Source organism: Miscanthus floridulus, chromosome 12 (assembly GCF_019320115.1).
Source record: "Miscanthus floridulus cultivar M001 chromosome 12, ASM1932011v1, whole genome shotgun sequence".
Taxonomy (NCBI): domain Eukaryota; kingdom Viridiplantae; phylum Streptophyta; class Magnoliopsida; order Poales; family Poaceae; genus Miscanthus; species Miscanthus floridulus.
Window position 1 is genome coordinate 20,796,591 of NC_089591.1, and position 16,602 is coordinate 20,813,192.

Consider the following 16,602-nt stretch of genomic DNA (forward strand, 5'->3'; position numbering starts at 1 on the left):
TGAGGCAGCAGCGCTAGGACCATGCGTGTGATGTGCTTGCACAGGGCGGTAGTGAAGATGCGGCCAGCGCTGCGGCATGCACTGAGCGAGCCAGCAGCGGCGCCAAACAGAGCAATGGCGGTGACCATGGCCAGCTCAGGCTCTGTTCGAAATAGGTGACGTTCATGATTTTTAAAGCTGTCGCAAAACCCTACCGAAAGGTCCAGATGCCAAACCAATTCTTCTATACACTAGAGGGTACATAGATCTATCGATCTATGCCACAACATCATGCTACTTCTTAAGCCGATCTCTCTACAAAAATTGCCAAACGTGGCTTCGTTGACCCGTTTTCAAACTTACGCGAAAAGACTTAAACTTCGGACGGTTTTGCGTCGAATTCAATTTCCGAGCTTCTTGATATACTAGCTAGCGAACCTCATCATCGACCGTACATATTTCATCATCGCCAATGAAGTACATACTAGCAACTTTTATTAAAGTTCGCATACACGTTCTACACCATTTTATTCGATAAAAATTCACTTAGAATACTAAACGATATAAAGCGACATGAAACGTAACATTTGTTTCTTGTTTTGGATGAATGTTTCAAGTGTCGTACATTGATTTATACTTTACGTTACACACATTTACACATAAGTATAATGCTCATGCAGTGTTTTAGCAAAAATTGTACAATGTAACACCGAGGGTGTTACAAATCTACCCCCCTAAAATAAAATCTCGACCCGAGATTTCATGTGCCTAGTGTGAGAAAGAGGTAGGGAATACATTTTTGGCGCAGCAACTAACTATCAGAGTCGGCGAGAAGGTAGGGGTAATGCTGCAATACATAACTCTCTTGTTCCTAGGTGGCTTCATCCTCTGAATGGTTTCACCATTGCACCTTATAGAACTTTACCACTCTGTTCCTCGTCATTCTCTCCTTCTCATCCAAGATTTTGATAGGGTGCTCCACATAAGTCAAATCTAGCTGGAGGGGAAGCTCTTCAATTTCCATAGCTTCCTCTGGAGCACGTAGACATTTCTTCAATTGTGATACATGAAACACATTATGTACCACCGATAAAATATCAGGAAGCTAGAGATGATAAGCAACGGGGCCACACTGTTGCAACACCTGGTATGGGCCCACATACCGAGGGGCTAGCTTACCATGGACACCAAACCGATGCACCCCTCTCATAGGAGACACTTTGAGATACACATAGTCCCCAACTACAAACTCTAAAGGCCTCCTTCGCTTGTCTATGTAAGACTTTTGCCAGCTTTGAGCTACCTTCAAGTGTCAACACATGCCCCAAAAACTGCACTCGATCTAACCAAAATTCGCACTTGCTAAATTTAGCATACAGCTTGTGCTCCCTTAGTCAAGTCAGTACTATCCGAAGATGTCGGACATGCCCTTCATCATTCCTAGAATAGATCAGGATGTCATCAATGAAAACTACCACAAACTTATCTAGCTCCGGCATGAAAACTAAATTCATCAGGTACATGAAGAAGGCAGGAGCATTTGTGAGACCAAAGGACATCACTAGGTACTCATACAGCCCATACCTAGTAGAAAAAGTTGTCTTTGGTATATCATGTGGCCTAATTTTGATCTAATGATAGCCTGATCGGAGGTCAATCTTTGAGAACACCTTAGCACCAGCTAATTGGTCGAACAAAGTATCTATGTGGGGCAAAGGATACTTGTTCTTAATTGTTACCGCAATAAGAGGGCGGTAATCCACACACATCTATAGAGTACCATCATTCTTCTTCATGAAAATAGCCGGGCAACCCCATGATGAAGAACTAGGACGGATGAAACCTTTGTCCATCAACTCTTCTAGTTGCTTCTTCATTTCTGCTAGTTCCCTTGGAGCCATGCGGTACGGGCATCTAGAGATAGGGGTAGTACTAGGCTCTAGCTCAATGGAGAATTCTACCTCTCTATCCGGTGGCAACCTAGGAAGATCTTTAGGGAAAACATCCGGGAACTCACATACTACCAGAATGGAGGTAAGATCAGGAGAGGCTTTAGCATGGGTAGCAATAGGTAAGACTGGATCTGAGGGTACAATAAGAGACGTCCTATCCTTAGAAGAAGGAAGCCATAACTCCACACTTCTTCTCTTCAAATCCAAAACTACCCCATACATCCGCAACCAGTTCATTCCAAGAATAGCATCAATGCCTTGCCCAAGCATGACCATGAACTATAAGTGGTAACTGTGGGTGGCTAATACCAAACTTACTGTATTTATATGGGTATTGATGAACATATGTGACCCCATAGTATGGATCTTATAGGCATAAGATATAGCCATAAGTGGTAAGTTGTGCCGCTTTACAAACCCCATGCTCATAAAGGAATGTGATGCACTAGAATCGAACAACACATAAGCTGGATGGGAGTTGATGGTAAACATACCAGCCATCACTGGCTCCTGCTGCAAAATCCATTTAGCATCTGTGAAATGCACCTGAACGGATCTGCTGGGCACTTTCTTCTTGATTATGGTCCTCTTGACAAGCCTGGAGTTCGCTGACGGTTGAGCAGACTGAGCTGGCTGGTTCTAGGGACAAGCTTGGGCATAGTAGCCATCTTTGCCACACTTGAAGCAAGCACCTAGCTTGTTCCTAAACCCCAGACGAGGTGGGACCTACTGTCCTTGAGACTACTGGGGCTGCACCTGCTACGGGGGTGCACGGTACTATGTGGAGGAAGTTTGAGAAGTCTGCTGGGGCTGCCGAAACGAAGACCCACCTGATGACTAATAGGGCCCCCATCAGACAACCTATACCTTCTGAGTGTGAGGGTGGCTAGAAGATCCAGCTGCCACCTGCTTCCTCTTCCACTCTACCTAAGACTCTTACTGAAAACCATCCACGGCGATGGTGGCATTCATCAGCGCCCCAAAGGTTTGATAGTTCGCCGTGTATAGCTTCTCCTGAAGGATGGAAGAGAGACCATGAAAGAAGCGGTCCTTCTTCTTGTCGTTGGTGTCCACATGAATGCCAGCATACTAGGCCAAGTGATTGAACTTATTCACATAGTCCATCACTGTCATATTCCCCTAGCGCAGCTCTAGGAACTTAGTCACCTTCCGGTTGATGACACCAGTAGGGACAAAGAACTCTTGGAATGCAGTGGTGAACTCCTGCTAGGTTGCTGGCTGATTAGGCTGCTCCATGGCATGGAAGGTATCCCACCATGCACTTGCGGACCCCAAAACCTATTGCACTGTAAAGCGCACCTTCTGCTCGTCGGCCACATCGAGCAGCAGAAACTTTTTCTCTAGAATGTGAAGCCAATGCTCCACATCCAGGGGCTCATCAGATAGGGTGAAAGTGGGTGGGTGAGTCTTGACGAAGTCCTAGTAAGAGGACGGTCCCTCAGGACAGCGGGCACCACCCCCATTCCCACCGTTGCCCACGTGGCCTCCGTGGGCGAGGCCCGCGATAGCTTGTGCCATTATGCCCATGGCACGAGCTAACTCTCAGTGAGCAGCTAATAGCTCCACCATCATCTTAGCATGGGTCATCGGAGGTGGCATTGGTGGAGGAGGAGCCAGAAGTGGAGCCCCATGGCTCTCCCCATTGGGCTCATGGGCCCGACCACTCTCGCCGTGGCCCTCGCCAAGACCGTGAGCCACCCTCGCACTGGTGCTCCCACGTCTAGACCTTAGATTCATCTGTAAGAGATATGAACCATCCATTAGAACACCCTCCTAATTAGAATCAAGGGATTAGAGAAATGACAACACAATTATTAAAGCATTCCTTTAGTTAGTCCTATCAATTTAGTAACTCAATTATACAAGAAGGGGGATTTCAATTTGAGTAAGATGCTATTATTATGATGCATGCTTTGGCCTATACGTTCACTCAAGCTAGAATATAGCAGCATTCATAAAACTTTTTGGCACATCGCACACTCACTTTTGTATACTAAGCAATTTCTTACGCAATGTAAGCCAATGTACCTATAGAAAATCGATTAGATAAAACCAGTGACGCCATCCTAGATAGACCATATTGACAAGGCTTATACTTATTTAACTTAACTTAATTGCAACCTACTTTTCGCAAAGCTTTTGATGGTCAAATTTTTAGTTTTGAAACAAAAATGATGAAACTCGTGACCATTATTGGCTCTAGTACCAACTGTGGCAGAACCGCCCGAAATAGCACACTTATGGAGGCGCTCGTCTTCCATCAGACACTAAGCACCCTGAAAGCAAGCTATAGTGGGCAGTATCCATTGGGCACACCCCAAGGGAGAACCTGAAAGATCCACATTTTTTCCAAGGATCCAATAATGAAAACAAGTTACCATACTTGTGCATTTCATACATCAGAGTTTCTTAAAAAGTACATTATTACAATACCAAATGTCAGAGTGCAGAATGATAAACAGCGGAATTTAAATAAACATCTAGCGAATGGAGCAAGGATTTCATCTGAGCCCACCAGAAGGATCCTCCACACAAAGGTACTTCTCATGCATCACCTGCAACAGGGGTAAATAAACCCTGAGTACACAATGTACTCGCAAGACTTATCCGACTAGTGGGAATAATTTTCTGACTCCAAGGAATATGATAAGCTTTATGGTTTGCTGGTTTCTTTTGGCAGAAAGCAATACTAATAGTGAGTCCTTACTTATGTATTATTATCAGTCAGATTAAGTCATCATCTAGCCAGTCTATATAAGCACATGTTCTACTTTCAAGCAATGGTTGAGCAATCAGTTCTATTTCTTCTCCTTTCAACTTTCAGTTTTTAGTATGGTGCTAAATCGCAGACAAGCCGTACCGGATTTCCCAATGATTCATGAATCAATGTGCCTAGCTGAGTGCCCTGAAAACACATGCCCTGTTTGTACCCTGGGCACAAGCAGGACTAACCCATCACTCTCCTGTCCCGGGTGTCTAGGTCCCCATCCAAACTTAGACTCCAAGCCCCCACTCCTGCGTCTCAGACTCAGTGTGGTGCAAGGACCTCCACCATCACCGCCTCCAATCAGTCGGTCCAGAAAGAGTTGGATCTATGACAAGAGAGCAACAAGTCTTCCCTGTGCCCATACCCAAGTATGCACTCGGGACAATAAATCTATGACTTGCCTAGAGTCATATGTAATGACCGGTCCTTAATCGACATAGACAGGAAAAAAAGTGTAACCAAGCTATGCCCTGTTGGCCGCAGGACACAACCCTTTACACCCACCAATACCCAAACCAAATCCCTGCCCAGTCACTAATTACCTTTACACATTTTAATCATAAGTGATCATATTTATCATCTACTTGCGAGTAACGGCAGGTTACTCACGCTATCGATATCCTGAGCATAACAACTACTCGACCTATACTAGTAGGACTCATAGGTAGATATATTTATGCATGTAGTTTTCATAAAATGCTTGTAACTTAAATGCACATCACACACACACACACACACACACACACACACACACACACACACACACATATATATATATATATATATATATATAATATATATATATATATATTCAGTGCTCATTAAAATAGGGGTTATGTACCGGGGCTTGCCTTGGTTAGGCGACGGGTCAGTAAGGTTAGCACCAATAGGCTCTGGGGCTCCTTCCTGCACAAGTATCTCCTCCTCGTACTCCTCGATCACCTCATCGTACTTCGGCTCACCGACGGGTACGAAGTCTACCAGCTCATGATCTACATGAAATGATGATGTAATGCTTAGGAATATAACAACAACTCTTAAAATAAAAGTACATCGATTTAGCTACTAAGCTAGTGCTACCGACCACGGTGCTAAGCTATCAATTGTTACTGATAACAAGTTTGAAATATGGCATTCATTATTATTATAGCAACTATAGGTGTTCTTACTCCTATTGCTAATTTACGCTATATATGATAAGGCAAGGGTAATAGCTACTCTATTTAGCATCCTATTTTAGGACTACAAAATTTACAGCAAGTACATAATAACCTAGTGAGCCCACTATAAAATTATTATATCTATAGCTATTACCAATTTTTCACAAATATTCCGACAATATTAATCTACATAATATTAGCTCTCTAGTTTTTGAATTTCCGAACCTACCATTTGCATGGCTAACTGTAATCTAACTGCACTAATAGGTAGATGGAAATTTTGCAAACCTAACAAACTTGGTTTCACTATTTTTGGACACCTACCGAATTTACTACAATTTATCAAAGTTCAACTCATAACTAAATTAGATAAGCATTTCTATTTTACTAGAAATTGAAGAAACCAATTTCTAACCCACGGCCCAACTCACGCGACTCGGCCCACAATGGTGCGACACACGTGCGCAGCACAGCCCACGCGTGGGCGCGGCCTAGCCGGACGACAGCCCACGGCAGGAATGACCCGTGCATGTGCCATAATATGCAAAATAGCCCTCAAGTTCCCATCAAATGACAGCGCAGTCCATTCCACTATTCCCTCCTCTCACTGACTCTAGCACTTAACCCCTTCATTTCCTTCAAATTCACGTCGCGATGCCCCTGGCCGGACTTAACAGAGCCGCGACCTCGCCGGCCAAATGCCAGCGAGCACCGACCATGCCGGCACACACCAGCATCCCCACGAGCTTCCACGTGCCATGCGCAACGGATTAAGGTAACACACGCTCAGAATGGCGCACCACGCAGGTGTGGCCACACGCCACGGTGACTGGCCGTGGTAGCCCGACACCGGCGAAATCATCTATTCGAACGCCTCAAATACTACTCAGTGACCACCAGCAGGTTGTGTTGAACAATGTAGCAGTTCTAATTGGTTTGATACTACCTTCAAACGGGTCGGCCACAAAAACGGCACCTACCTACGTCCGCTAGGGACGGCCACGCTCTCTAGCGCACTTCTACCCTAATCAAGTCAACCAGGTACTCTAGGAGTAAGAGGACCTCACTAGCGGTGTGACAGACAGACTGGGCAAAGGCACGGGGCTCGACAAGACGGTTGGCCTTGAACATGGGGTGACACTAGTTCCCGGCGAGCACAGCGATGGCATCTCTGGTGACCCGCTGCTCCGCCGACAAAACCACTGCACGATTGCGATAACCAAGTCAACTATTACTCAAGGCACAACCTAATTGAAATGGCGAAGCACCCCACGATGCTCTGGCGATGGGCCCGCTCAAGTGGCCATGGCAGACTGCCGTGAGGGAAACGCCCTGTCTCACCTCGCTGAAGGCTAAACAAAAGCTAGGACGGCTTCACTCACACGCTAACTATTTGGGCTCATAGTGGGCACGGTTAATTAGAAAATGGTGGAGTGATTGAGGCCAATTTAAGTGGTGACTCCTAAGGACTTATGGTGGCCGGCGACGACAGAATTCCAAATTGATGTCCTTCCTATGTACCACCGCCACAGTGATCGGTTTGGCACGATGACGTCCTTCCATGTGACCACCACACATGCACGATACACAGAAAAGGGCAGTGCATCGATTTGGTTGCTTGGCGTGGTTTGGCCGGCTGATGACCTTATAGGCAAAGTGACTGGCACCTTTGGCGTGGCCTTGAGCGCAAGCATGAGAACATGACAAGCCGGACGAGCCCACGCATGCGCATAGCTGACGTCAACGGGAGCAGCACCAGGACGGTAGCGCCAGACAGCACGCAATGCGAGCGACGTGACATGAGCAGCAGCCACGGCGAACACGCTAAATGGGAAGCAGAGCTACCAGGACCCAGGTGCAGTGCGCTTACGTGTGTGTGAGTGTCGGGCATATATGTCTGCCCGCAGTAGTAGCGTGGGACCTAATGCACATTTAGCTAGAGCAGGGTAGGGCGTGGGCGGCGTCCCAGACGTAGCGCGTTAGCTGCGGCGACTGAACCACGCGATAGTGCGTCGCAGCAGGCAGCCGAGGCAGCAGCGCCAGGACCATGCGCACGATGTGCTTGCACAGGGCGGTAGTGAGGATGCGGCCGGTGCTGTGGCACGCGTTGAGCGAGCCAGCAGCGGCACCAAACCAAGCAATGGTGGTGACCACGACCAGTGCGGGCTCTGTTTGAAATAGGTGACGTGCACGGTTTTTAAAGCTATCGCAAAACCCTACCGAAAGGTCCAAATGCCAAACCAATTCTTCTATACGCTAGAGGGTATGTAGATCTATCGATCTATGCCATGACATCATGCAACTTCTTAAGCTAATCTCTCTACAAAAATTGCCAAACGTGGCTTCGTCGACCCGTTTTCAAACTTACATGAAATGACTTAAACTTCGGATGGTTTCATGTTGAATTCAATTTTTGAGCTTCTTGATATACTAGCTTGTGAACCTCGTCCTCGACCATACATATTTCATCGTCGCCTATGAAGTACGTACTACAAACTTTTATTAAAGTTCGCATACACGTTCTACATCATTTTATTCGATAAAAATTCGCTTAGAATACTAACGATATAAAGCGATGTGAAATGTAACATTTGTTTCTTGTTTCGGATAAATGTTTCAAGTGTCGTACATTGATTTATACTTTACGTTACCCACATTTACACATAAGTATGATGCTCATGTAGTGTTTTAGCAAAAACTATACAATGTAACACCGAGGGTGTTACATAAGCCATCCTGCAATCCACTACGATGCTGACCACATCCTGGAGAGCTAGAAGAGATGGTCAGAGAGGCCAAATAGTGCTGATATGGAGCAAGTGATGGAGCTCCTTGGCCTAATAAAGGGAGTGAAAACCAACAGTGGACTAGTAGCGGCGTGCTTCATAATGTGTCGCATCCAACCCTGCAAGGAGAGGGCCCACACGGGCTTTGACTTTAAGGGAGACACCGACGGCACCCGAGAGAGGTCGGAGGCGCTATCGAAAGATGAGGTTGTAGAGCGGGCCATAGAGCTATTCACTTCATTGGCCTCCTTTTGAGTGTCGGGGTAGACAAGACCTTTTAACTGCATGAATCTGTCCCCTTAGGTAACCATCTCGATTGTTTGTTCCCAATACTTTTAATCCTGTAGCATTGCCGAGTAGTGAACTGAATCACTTATGCAAAGATCTATTCACAGGAAAGAGCAGTGTACTTCTCAGGCATGCCGAGGGGTGATTGGCTAAGGGGAGTAGACGCCCGACCACCGGCTCGGCCTAAAGAAGATGCGGCTAGTGCCTCATCAGAGTTCAGAGGCACGGACGCTGGTCAGACGGAGAGTCCTTCCCCGGTGTCAGAGAAGGTCTGAGGAAAGAGGGCAGCGACAGACTAGCCGGCCTAAAAGAAGAGAAAAACAGTGAGTGCTGCTTCCCTCAAGCCGAGCGGCATCTCACTTGGAGGTGACCAGAACACTCGAACATGGAGCGCCGCAGTGTCCGACAACGATGATGTGCTAGTGGCTCCTCCACCAAGCACAAATGTGCCTCCATGCAACACGCGCATGAGGTACAATCAAAGAGAGGTGAAGAAAGCCTCAAGCAGCAGGCGATGGGAGTCCTCGAGCAGCAGGCGACGGGAATCCTAGAGCGGCGAGTAGAGGAAGTCCTAGAATGGCAGGTGAAGGAGAGGCCGACAGTGGAGAAAGCAGGACCTCCACCCTAGAGCATGGGAGTCGACCCCATAGTTGCACCTAGGGGCTCGAGTATGAAGTGCCGGTTCAAGAAATTGTACTGGTAGACCAGGCCATAAGTATCCTTGCCTTGAAGTTAGTTTGCCCTCATTTCTTATCTGTTTTTGGCGATTGACGAGCTGATCTGATGTAGAGCGAGATGTATGGAGGATCCAGCCTAGCCTGTCCAGACTGGCGAGTAGCCGAAGGCTGGCCCCGAGGTGGAGGAGATGCTGGTGGACCCCATCCTGGAGTCCTTGGGTGTTCGGCAACCTAAGGAGGAGTCAAATGCTCCTTCTACTTAACTTGGCAATGATGAATGGTTGGCATCGATAGTAGACGGATCAGTGGCAGTGCCTGAGGCAACGACATGAACCACCGGGTCCTCAGGAGTAGAGGCTGGAGTTGCCAGAATCTATAGCAGAGAAGCCTACAGTGCTGGAGGAGCAGACAGCGCTCGCTGAGGCATCAGAGGGTGTGGTCGAACATGCTATCTGGCCACCGACGCCCCAAGTGATGCCCCCTAGCTACGGCGGAGGAGGACGAGGTGGAGGAGATCGAGTGTAATGAACCTCGACCCCAAGCTATCCGAATCCTCCAAAAGCGCAGCGATGAGGTGGTGGTTATTGAGGAGGAGGAGGACACCACCAGGGAGCTTAGCAGATTGGAGTCTGCCCTTGCTAGGGTGATGAAACAGATCAAGGTCAGTAATACGTCTGGAATGCTCCTCTTTAACGTTGGAGACCAGAGTTCTTCTTCATAATCTTAGCATTTTTGCAGGGAATAACTCGGACTGCCGAGTAGCGGCGCTAGCTAATAAAGAGGATGGAACCCCTTACCAAGGAAAATGAAAAACTCAAGGAGGCGATGAACCTTATGGAGAAGAACATCTAGAGGGCCTAGTGCGAACGAGACCTTGCTGAGTCCAACACGTGGGACCTGGAGTACCAGAAGGGGGTCCTGTCCAAGCAGCTGGCGGCTACATCCGAGCCACTGGCGGCTACGTCTGAGACGCTGCGGGGCAAGTCTAAGCAGTAGACGAATGCTTCCACACAACTGGAGCAGAAGTTCGAGCAGCTTAGAAGCATATCCAAACAGAAAGCAGGTACAATATATCGATGAATGTACATTGTATTGCTGAACAGCCATATTTTTGGTGATTACTATTGTGCTTGTAGAGCAAGACGTGGAGCTCGGCCAGCTACGCCAGGCCCTTGAACAACTCCGAGAGGAGAAGGCGAAGGAGACAGGGTTCAATGTGTTAGAGCAGGATGCCTGGACCCAGAGGGACAAATTTGATGCCATAGTTGCCAAAGTCAAACCAGTGCTCGACTGCGTCGACCTAGAGGTGGCTCCTTAGCCTAAATGCAGGCCACTGCATCTAGACATCATCATCGAAAGGTGCAAGACGACATGGGAGAGCTTCAACTGTGACGCCGTTGTTACCACCATTACTCATGCTCTTATAGTGGTTTGGTCCCACTATCCATCCGTTGACCTACAGGTGATAGGTGTTGGATTTGTCGAAGGGATGGGTGAGGCAAAGACCCAGCAGCTAGAGGATGAGGTGGAGGATGCGGTGAAGAATCTGGCCAGCGACATCGACCTATTTAGCGAGACAGACAGCGATGGTAGAGCTCGGTGATCTGCTCAAAGAGTATTATCTGTAACATCTGGAGAGGGTAGTTAGAGCGCGTGAGAGCACAGAAAACATTTATGTATTTGTATAAATGTTATAAAGTGCATGTTAATGTAGCTTGCTCGTATTTGCGGCGAAAAATCGTTGTAGTAATAACCCTAATGCAATTATACGTAATATAAGTAGCATCCAAGCAGTTAGTTCATTACTAAACTATTTGGCCTTAGCTAACCCATATTCTATAACATCGAGCGCGGAGCCTGTGCACGTGTAGGAGGAACAGGCATCACCAAGGAACCACAGCCGACCACCCATAACATAGAGCGCAGAGCCTGTAGCACATGTAGGGAGAAATTGAAGACTGGGTCTTCTCCAAAGAGCGCAGAGCGTAACATGTGCTGCTCGGCGGTTGGCGAAATACTTGGAGATAAACATAGTATAAGTGGCGTCTAAGCAGTTAATTCTTTACTGAGCTCTCGGCCTTGGCTAGCCCATAGTCCATAACGTCTAGCGCAGAGCCCGTGCATGTGTAGGAGCAATAGGCATGACCAAGGAACCACAGTCAACCACCCATAACGTAGAGCGCGAAGCCCATAGCACGTGTAGGGAGAGATCGGAGACTAGGTCTTTTCCATAGAAGAATAGAATAGAACATATGCTGCTCACTGATCGGCAAAATATGTTGGAGATTTAGAGAAAAGTGCTCGGTGATTTGGAGAAACCTGTTTGATGAAATACGATGGTGATTCGGAGAAACATGTTCGGCGATTTGGAGAAATGTGTTCGATGATTTGGAGAACTTGTTTGGCGAAATACGATGGTGATTTTGTATTGGAGTTCGTTATAGAGTAGTGTAGAGCTCAGCGACCATAAGTGGAGATTAAACGGTAATGGAGAAAAAGTGGAGACAAATTATGGAGACCAAAATTTTATTCATCACAAAGTGGAGAGTACATATCTGGGGAGTTTCAAGGATAGAACGTAGAGGTGCTCGATGTGCCATGAATTGGGAATATCGATTCCATCTAAGTCACATAGGCGATAAGCACCTGGTTGGGTAACCTCTTTAACGACGTAAGGCCCTTCCTAGGGGGAGGATAGCTTGTGCATTCCCTTGGTCTTTTGTTTTCTATGGAGAACGAGGTCGCCGACAACAAATGAATGACCTTTGATGTTGCGGTTGTAGTACCTCCGTAGTACTTCTAGATATTTGGCTGTGCGGACGTAGGTGATTAGGCATTCTTCCTTGTCCCTGTCGACGTCCTCTATCCGAACAGCTACAGCTTGCTCTTCATCATAATTTTCCACCCTAGGTACTCAGAAGGCAATATCCACTAGTAATATGGCTTCTGATCCATAGACCAAGAAATATAGAGACACACCGGTACTACGACTAGCTTGAGTGCGCTCCCAGACCATAGCTGGTAGCTCCTTGAGCCATCTACCCGGATGCTTTTCTTCTTTCTAATATAGCCTCTTTTTTAGGGCATCAAGGATCATGCCATTCGCCCGTTCGACCTGACCATTGGCTCTAGGATGGGCAACGGAGACGTATTTGACGAAGATGCACCGGTCTTCGCAGAAGTCCCAAAAGTGATGGCCAGTAAATGTAGTTCCAAGGTTGGTGATGATGTTGTTCGGGAGACCAAATCTGTGGATGATATCTTCGAAGAGCTCGACTGCTTTCTTTGCAGTAGCTGAGACGAGCGGTTTATACTTGATCCACTTGGAGAACTTTTATGGCGACATATATGTATCGGAAACCACCTGGTGCTAGCTTGAAAGGCCCAATCATATCTAGTCCCTAGCATGTGAAGGGCTAGGAAGCTAGGATGGTCTACAGCTCTTGTGCCAACACATGTATTTGCTTGGCGAAAAATTAGCATCCTTCACAATGTCGGATGAGGTCTTCTGCATTAGAGATGGCCATGGGCCAGTACAAGCTAGCTCAGAAAGCTTTGCCGACCAGTGTTCTCGAGGCCACATGGTTGTCGTAGGAACCAGAGTGAATTTCGAGAAGTAGCTTCACTATGTCTTCTTAGGTGATGCATTTTTGTAGTATCCCTTCCTTGGCACTTTTCCTCATCAAGTTGTCATCCACAAGTACATAATGCTTGCTTCAATGGATAAGGCATTTGGTTTCAGTCTTATCGGCGGGTACTTCGGCACTGGAGAGGTACTTGATGAACTGTTCCCTCCAATCGGCGGTCGGCGAAGGTACTGTAACTACCAGCTGCTCGGTAGGGGAACTTCCTGAATTTCATTATATTCCTTAATGAATGGTGCTAGAAGATCTTGAACGAAGACCCTCGGTGGAATCGCAGCGTGAGAGGAGCCTAACTTAGATAAGTGGTCAGCAAGCTGATTTTGATCGCGTACCACATGGTGGTACTCGATACCGTAGAATTTCCCTTCAAGCTTCCTGATTTTGGCGTAATATGCATCCATCTTTTCACTAGAGCAGGACCAGTCTTTATTGAGCTGGTTGATGACCAGTGTAGAGTCCCTGTATGCCATGAGGCATTTGATGCCGAGTTCGACGGCTATACAGAGTCCGTGGAGACATGCTTCGTATTCAGCGGTGTTGTTGGAGGTCGAAAAGTGTATCTGGAGAACATATCAGAGCTTATCCTTGGTCAGTGTAATGAACAGAATGCCTATACCAGTACCATTGATGTTGAGGGCGCCGCCGAAGTACATCACCCAGTGCTCGGGGAAGGTGGTGGCAATGGGCTCTTGGATCTCAGTACACTCAGCAATCAAATTAGCAAGCGCTTGAGACTTGATGGTAGGCCTGCTTCTGAATTCAATGGAGTAAGTGTCGAGCTCGATAGCCCACTTGATGATACGGCCATTGGCCTCTTTGTTGCAGAGAATGTCCCCAGAGGGAACTTAGTGACCATGGCGATCTTGTAATACTCGAAGTAGTGGTGGAGCTTGCACGACGTAATCAGGACGGCATATAGCAGCTTCTGGACCTAAGGATAACGAGTCTTGGGCTCGTTAAGAACCTCGCTAATGAAATATACCGAACATTGCACCTTATAGGCGTGCCTAGCCTCCTCACATTTGACCACAATGGTTGTGCTGACAACACGAGAAGTAGCGACGATGTAGATCAGGAGAGTTTCATCTAGCCGTGGCGTCGTCATGATCGGAGGCTTTGTTAGGAACAACTTGAGCTGCTTGAAGGCTGTGTCTGCCTCCTCCGACCAGGAAAAGCGCTCAGAAGCCTTGAGGAGTTTGAAGAATGATAGCCCTTTTTCATCGAGGCGCGATATGAAGCGGCTTAAAGCAGCCATGCAGCCTGTAAGCTTCTGTATATCCTTGATGCATGTTGGTCGTTTCATGTTGGTGATGGTGGAAACCTTGTTAGGATTGGGCTCAATGCCTCATGCGCTAATGATGTAGCCTAGGAGTATACCGAATGGAACTCCAAAGATGCATTTTGAAGGGTTCAGCTTCCATTAGTACCTTTTAAGGTTGGTGAATGTTTCTTCGAGGTCGGCGATAAGATCATCGGCAGTCTTGGACTTGACGACCACATCATTGATATAAGCTTCGATGTTGCGGCCGATCTATTGATCAAGGCACATCTAGATAGTCCTTTGATAAGTCGCCCCAGCATTCATGAGTCTGAAGGACATGGTGGTGTAGCAGTATGCACCGAACGGCATAATGAACGATGTCTTGATCTGGTCTTCATCCTTGAGGGAGATCTGGTGATAGCTAAAAGTAATAATCGAGGAAGGAGAGTAGTTCACAGCCAGCGGTGGAGTCTACAACCTCATCTATCTAAGGCAGATCGAAGGGGTCTTTAGGGCAGTGTTTATTAAGATCAGTGTAATCAACGTACATTCTCCATTCTTTATTCTTTTTTCAAACGAGAATGGGGTTTGCTAACCACTCAAGATGATACACTTCTTTTATGAATCCAGCAGCTAAGAGCCATTTTATTTCTACCCTAATAGCCTCCTTGTCTGGCATGAATCGACAGAGTTTCTGCTAGATTGGTTTGGCGGTCGGCGAGATATTCAAGGAGTGCTCGATTTCTCCCGTGGTACCCCTGGCATGTCTGTAGGTTTCTAAGCAAACACATTGACGTTGGCACGTAGGAAGGAGATGAGCGTGCTTTCCTATCCGGGGTTAAGGTGAGCCCCAATCTTCATGTCTTAGAGGGGTCATCGAGTCCGAGGCCGACCTCCTTTATTTCCTTGGACTTAGCAGGGGTGTGTGGAGGCTCCAGCTTTGGGATCTCCATGTCATCGGCGGGCACCGTCTTGGCTTTGGTGACCATGTTGGCCATCTGGATGGAGAGGTCGGTGGCTTCGGCGAGGGTGAGACTCTTTGTCTCGTAGGCATAGGCAATGAAGAGGTTAGCCCGTAGGGCCAGGACTCTTGCAGGCGAAGGCATCTTTAGCACAGATACACGTAGTGTGGTACAACCATGAACTTGGCTAGAGCTGGTCGACCAAGTATGGCGTGGTAGGCGGTGTTGAAGTCGGCGACGTAGAAGTTGATGTGCTCAACACGGTAGTTGCTTGTCGTGCCAAACTATACTAGCAGGGTGATCTCTCCAAGTGGTTTGGATGCCCTACTAGGTACAACACCCCAGAAAGGAGGAGTCTGAGGGTGTGAGATCTGTCATCTTGAGGCCCAGCTCCTTTAGGGCTCCAGCGAAGAGGAGATTCAGAGTGCTCCCACCGTTGATGAGAACTTTTCTAAAAACCACCTTCTAGATGGTTGCGTCGAGGACAAGGGGGAAACACCCTGTGTAGGGAATGTCCGCCCACTGGTCAGCCCTACTAAAGGTGATGGGGACCTCGGACCATGGGCGATAGCTGGGGTTAGTGATGGCGTCTTCCGTAGTGATGGCGAGCACCCACCGGGCGGCGAGCTTCCATTTTCTTTTGCTCTCGGTGGAGGCGAGGCCCCCAAAGATGGTGGCGACCACCTTGTCATTATCCTAGAAGGCATTGTCATTGCCCCTAGGTGGTCGGCGGACTTCAGCTCCATCGTTGGTGTCGTCGTCTAGCTTTTTGTCCTAGAACTCCTTAGCCAAGCCAACGCAGTTCGTCATCTTATATTTGGCGTTCTTCTAGAGAGGGCACAGGCCATCGAGGATCTTCTTGTATTGCTCATCGTAGTTGCACTTGGCCTGAGGTTCATTGACGGCGGCGATGATGTGGTCTGGCCGGCAGCGGTGATTTTGACCAGACTTGGGTCTTTTAGGCCGATCATAGCCACTGTCACGATGGTAACTGCAGTCATCGTAGCGGTGGTCATTTTGCCGTCGGTCGTCGAGGAGGTCATCATAGCAGCGTGTTGGGCGATGAGTGCCCGCATCCTTGTTGAAACGCACCTCGGCTTCCTCG